Genomic DNA, 6,266 nt, shown 5'->3' with positions numbered 1-6,266 from the left:
GGTTATTTTGAGCATTACGATTGTAATTATTGACGAATTGTACCTGCTCAGAATCAACACATTCATTAGTATCATGTTCACCTCCACATATAGAACAACATGCTGCATGTGTATTAGATGAACTTGGACCAACTCCACCTTGTCTATTTAGCAACTTCATCACATTATTCATTTGAGCACTCAGCATATTGAGAGTGTCCATTTCTATCATACCTGCGTGACGTCTTGTATTACCTCTCTCATTGGCCCATTGGTAGTTATTTGCTGCCATTTCTTCTATCAAATTATGAGCTTCTTGGGGTGATTTACCCATTAAAGCTCCACCTGCAGCTGCATCGATTATAGTTTTAGTAGAAAAAACTAAACCATTATAGAAGGTTTGTATGATTAACCACTCCGGCAGTCCATGATGTGGACATTTCCGAAGCAAATCTCTAAACCTTTCCCATGCCTCATATAATGATTCACCTTCCATTTGGCTAAAACTAGTGATATCCATTCTTAGCTTAGCAGTCTTACCTGGTGAAAAATACTTATTTAAGAATACTCTTGATAAATCATCCCATCCGGTGAAAGTATTAGGAGCATGAGAGTGTAGCCAAAGTTTGGCCTTATCTCTCAATGAAAATGGGAACAATCTTAGCCTTATAGCATCATCACTAACTCCATTCATTTTAATTGTATCACAAATTTCCAAGAATGTAGCTAAGTGTGTATTAGGATCTTCTACTGCATTACCTCCAAATTGAGATTGTTGAACCATTTGGATAAGTGATGGTTTAATCTCAAAATTGTTAGCATTTACCGTAGGCCTTACTATACTTGTTTGAGATCCTTGTGTTCCCGGTAGAGCAAAATCTCGTAGAACTCGCCTATTTGCTTCATTTTCGGCCATCTCTTCCTCAAATGGTAGATCTATTGAGATTTCCTCTATAGGTTGCCAAATCTCTTGTTCCTCTTGCTGTGGTGGATGCCTCCTTTGTCCACGTAGTGTCCTCTCAATTTCTGGATCGAAAGGTGTAACTTCCCGAGACGCCCGGTGCATACACTACAAACAGAAATAAGAGATATTATGCAATTTCAATTGTCAAAAACTGATTACAATATAAGATGACGGGTATTTTACATACGTGCAAGTTAAAAAATCGAATTACACCCGTTCACTGCAAGTATACAGGTCAACTAGTAGTTTAGGGTATATATCGGGTCGATCCCACAGGGAAGAGTGAACAATTACCGGTATTACTAAAACTTCTCTATTATTTAGACTATCAATGAATGATAAGAAATTTAACCTACTGAAATTATACAAAATAACAAATAAAAGCTCCTTAGGTTGTGGTATCCCTAACTACTCATGCAAGTGCTATATTTGGATCATTAATTACTACATCTAGGCTAGTTATAGTGTAATTTGCTTAAACATGTGAAACCTACTTTCGTAGTGAATCAACTATACTCATAACTAATCCATACCTATTTTCATGGTTATGAAATTAGCTACAAGTTCATTTATTCAATGAAATTACATGAAATGAATCACTAAAAACCACATAAGTGCACCTCTACTTTCGTGAGTGTACTCCCTATGTTTAGCACTTCTTGAACTAGTGTTAAATCTCAATTGCCATTGCAGAAACAACACCTTAGATAATCACAATTAATGGTACCAGATTAATCATGATTTAAGAAGCCAAAGTGCTAAATAACTTGCTCAAATCATAGCAGTCAAATAACCAAATAATAAACACTAACAATTATAGAAAGTTCAACCAAACTCAAGGTATAAACTTTAGAAGCACATAATGAACACAAAATCCAGAACTTGTATATTAACTAAACTTGGAATCAAATACAAAAGATAAAGAGTTTGGAAGGAATACAACCCTTGTCACATGAGCTTTCTTCCTTGCCTTCTTCATCCTCCATCTTCATCCTAATCTAGATAATAAACAAGAATGGAAAAGCTACACTACTCTATACTAAGCTAAACTAACACTAGGAAGATGAAAGAGCTACATTTCTGCAGACTCCAAGCTTCTCCCGTATGTCTCTCCCTATTTTTCTGCTATGAACTCCATCCCTTTTGCTCTATCTCCTCCTCCCATTTTGCAATGAATTTGGCTATTTAATGATGAAAGGTTGGTCAAGAAATGATGTTTTCAACTCCCTTTTACAGCTGGGAATGTTTCTCACATGTCTAGCATCACATGTGAGTTGGTGGAGGTGAAATTGAGTTTTACGCGTATAAAGCAGCCTTTTCTGACCAGTGATCCGAGCTGCTACAGTGCCTCGGATCCGTATGGATCCGAGCTCGGATCCACTAACCCAGAAACAGCCGAGGGTTCGGATGAATAGTGGATCCGAGTGTGGATCACTTGCTCTGTTTTTGGCCCAACTTCAACCGATCTTTTCTTGATGTTAGAGGCTGAACCAGCTCATGTGTAAAACACGAAAGTTGTAGCCTTTTGAGTTATCTTTCCAATGCATCAAGAATCACCTCATTTGGATCTGTGTAGGCTGAGATATGACTGAAATACCCTTATCTGCTCATTGCCCTGTTTCAGTTTCGACCAACAGAAATTAGCTAATGTAATTCGGCTTTTTGATTTTGAAAACCTTCAAACTGGATTCGGATGTCTTCACCAAAGTTGTAGATCTATCTCTTATCTTCAAATGGGTTCAAGACTCATTCCAATCCGATCATTGTAGCTCAAGTTATAGCCGAAATACGAAAATGTGTCAAAACTGTCAAAATACACAAAATCCAAGTAAAAAGTGATAAAAACCTCATTTAATCACTTAAAAGCATTTTTCATCAATTATAGCCAAAATGATTCATATTCTTCCAATAATATAACCAAAGTGACTAAAAATAATATATAATGTCATACAATTATTACGTAAATTAGTCACTTATCAAATTCCCCCACACTTAAATCATTGCTTGTCCTCAAGCAATTCACACATAATCAAATGCAATGATTCAAGAGGTGAAATAATATATGCACTTTGTCCAATTTAATTCCTCAAGACTTGGAAAATAATCATTATACAATTATTCAATTTACACTAAATACTCATAATATCAAGTAAAGGAAAGATAATTATACCCTAAATTCAACAAGTTAAACTTAATCTCTTACCCTAACTTAATTTTACAAATAACCAAATCACATAGTCAATTTATAGCTTTCCTCCTCCTATAATCATCTTTTTCTCAAAATTCTATAACTAAGAGGGATTTATTCATACTAATTTTTACTTAAATAGTGAAAATGCCTTTTTACGCGAAAAGCGACACTTTTAAGTGAAGATCTCCGGTTACTCAACATTTCACTTATTCAAGTTGCTAATGCATACTCTTAATTCAAGTACCTTTTTACGCGAATGTCGACATTTGTAGATGCCAACCCCCGGTTACTTGGTACGAGAATCATTGGAGTAGAAAAAATTTTTTTTTTTTTTTACTTTCTTTTTTTTTCTCTTTTTTTTTTACTTTTTTTTTTCTTATTATTATTTTTTTAGAAATAAAGGACAATAAATAGATATTCCCTCTTAGAAAATATATAAGACTAATCAAAGGAGGAGTATAACCTTTTATCAACTATATCAATCACTTACTTATAAAATTAAGTAAAGAGAAGAAATTTCATTAAACATGTAAAATTATAGGCATAATTTTCCTCACTTTATCCAATATATTTTCTAAAATGCAAAAATCCTAATTGCATAATAATCATTTTCAAGTTAAATGAGGACTAAACTTTCCAAAATACATATAAAGTTTCAACAATTGGAAGAATAAGGTTGGAACAATTAGCCCTTTTTGAATGAAAATGCAAGAATTTGAAGAACTTTTGGGCCATAGTGAAATATTGGAAAAGATTTTAGAAAAAATTTCACAGAGTTTCTCCTTATAAATGGATGAAAACTCCCTGCCAACAAACTCAATTTCAAGCAAATTATCCACATGGCAAACATTTCAAACACAATTCCAACATTTCTAAGCATTTAAATCCACAAAATATCATCACATAGGCTTAAAATGCAAGTTCAATAATTTCCTCCCCCACACTTAAACTTCACATTGTCCTCAATGTGAGAAAAGGAAAATAAATAAAGAGTAAAAGAAAATACTGCTCAATTGAACTTGCGTAATCAGAATCCATGGCCAAGTGACGAATTTCCAACCGTATTTGAGAAAGAATGGAGAGTTCACTTATTGCACCCTGAAAAAGACAAAATCAAAACAAATAAATTTCTTAAAAATAAAAGGTTGCAATCAACAAAATCATGCAATTCAAGGAAAAAGGAAAAATGATCAAGCATGTGGAACCATACAATGTTCAAGGGATAAAAACATGAAATGAGCTAATCTTTGCTAATCAAATATATGCATTAGTATCCAAAGCAAAGGGAAGCTAATTTTACACAAAAAATCCACAATCATGAACAAAATAAGTTCCATTTATACATTTTGTCATCAATGATCAAATCCCCGCAAGTACAAAAGCAATCTCAAAATGGAGGCGAACACACCAAGCCAAAATATAAATGACCTTCTTGAGAATTCATGAAATACTAGAAACCATTGAACCACAAGGATTATAAGCGCATTTATGAATTTCATCAATTAAGGTCATCTTCAATTCACCTTTTCTTTTAGAATTACCTAAGAATTCAAGAAATTATTCAACCAAGCCCCTTTTCATTCATTAGGTAATCTAAATTACTCACATGAATATCATAAACTCCCACAAAGCTAATTAAAATGCTACATTGGCCACTTAATATGCAACTTTGCCACCAAGCCAAATTAGGCATAGATTTAGCAAAAATTCACCAAATAATTACAAACTCATGAGTTAAACATCACCAATAATCATCAATAAGTTCAATAAGCACAATGTAAAGCACCAAACTTCACAAAATGAAAAAAATTCGAAATTGCCCCAAAAATAAAAAATAAAAATTGGCAAAATTCAAATGACAACATTTGGTGAAGATTTGTTACCTCAAACTTGTTGGTTGATGATTATGGATGCAAATGGTGAAGAAACCCCCAAAAATTTCACTCCAATTCGGCCTCAAATGGATAGTTCAAAAATTTGAAACCCTTGTTCTTGCTAAGCTCAAATCCGAATTTAGACTTGTTTTTGAAGAATTTTTAGCTATGAAATCATCTCTCAAGTGAAAAAGGAGTGTTTTGGTATACTTGGTTTGAAGATTGGATGGTGAAAAGAGTGAGTTTAATGAGTAGTGTGTGTTTTATGTGTGAGTGCGTGTGTAAGTTGAAGAAGAGAGGAAAAAAAAAAATTTCTGATTGCAGAAGTGGATCCGAGGCCTCGGATCCGTGGCAGGGAGTTTTCTGTGGTTGCAGAAGTGGATCCGAGGCCTTGGATCCATATGGATCCGAGCTCGGATCCGTGGATTCTGCATTTATTGCAGAATTTTCTGCAATTTTCAGTTTGGCCCCAACTTGAAACACACTCTCTAATTCGTGCTCTACAATGAAATTTTGAACAATTCAACACTTTACACACATGGAAAGTGACTTAAACATGAATCTCAACACCTCAAATCACATCAAAAGCATGTAGAATCCAAATTGAGGGTTGAAGTTCTTGGATCGAATAGTCCCCTCGACACTTCCAAAGCACATGATGGTGCTCAAATGGTTCAAAAGAGTGCAAATAGGTCATGAACACATTTAAACACTTGAATGCACTTCAACTTCATTCAAATGACTAACTTAACCTCATAACATAAAATTAAGCATTGTAAAACTCAAAAAATAAAGGTTAAGCTTCCCTTTTTCGCATTAGTCTCCACTCCTTATAAACTTCTTTGCACTTGAAATAATTCGCATGATTCCTTGTCATTGCTACCTACAAAACACACAAAAACATTAATCAAACAACCAAAACTTACTAAAAACAAAAAATCGTTGGGTTGCCTCCCAACAAGCGCTTCTTTATAGTCATTAGCTTGACTATATCACCTCATTTTTTAAGGAGGTTTAGTTAACGAATAATCCACCATTTTAGGCCTTGGTGGATCATTAAATGGTGACTTTATAGCAAAAGCCACACGATCTAATGATGTGAGAAATGGAAATGACTTACCTATCCCAAGTGATTCATAGACATTACCTTGAATATGCACCACTTGAGAATTTACCAAAGGGAATGCCATGAGAGTATCTTGAGCAGGAATACCTTTAGAACCTATACTTTCAATGCACTCCTCAAGAGGGGTGAAAA

The 6,266-nt window shown here is 34.3% G+C and overlaps 1 non-coding gene across 1 annotated transcript; it reads left to right on the top strand.

Moving 5' to 3' along the window:
- Positions 1 to 401: 401 nt before the first annotated feature.
- LOC113736139 (small nucleolar RNA R71) lies at positions 402 to 508 on the top strand. Its single transcript, XR_003459630.2, has one exon. It is a non-coding gene; the product is annotated as a small nucleolar RNA R71 (small nucleolar RNA).
- Positions 509 to 6,266: the final 5,758 nt, after the last annotated feature.

This window comes from Coffea arabica, chromosome 3c (assembly GCF_036785885.1).
Source record: "Coffea arabica cultivar ET-39 chromosome 3c, Coffea Arabica ET-39 HiFi, whole genome shotgun sequence".
Classification (NCBI taxonomy): Eukaryota; Viridiplantae; Streptophyta; class Magnoliopsida; order Gentianales; family Rubiaceae; genus Coffea; species Coffea arabica.
This window is presented reverse-complemented; position numbering and strand designations above follow the sequence as displayed.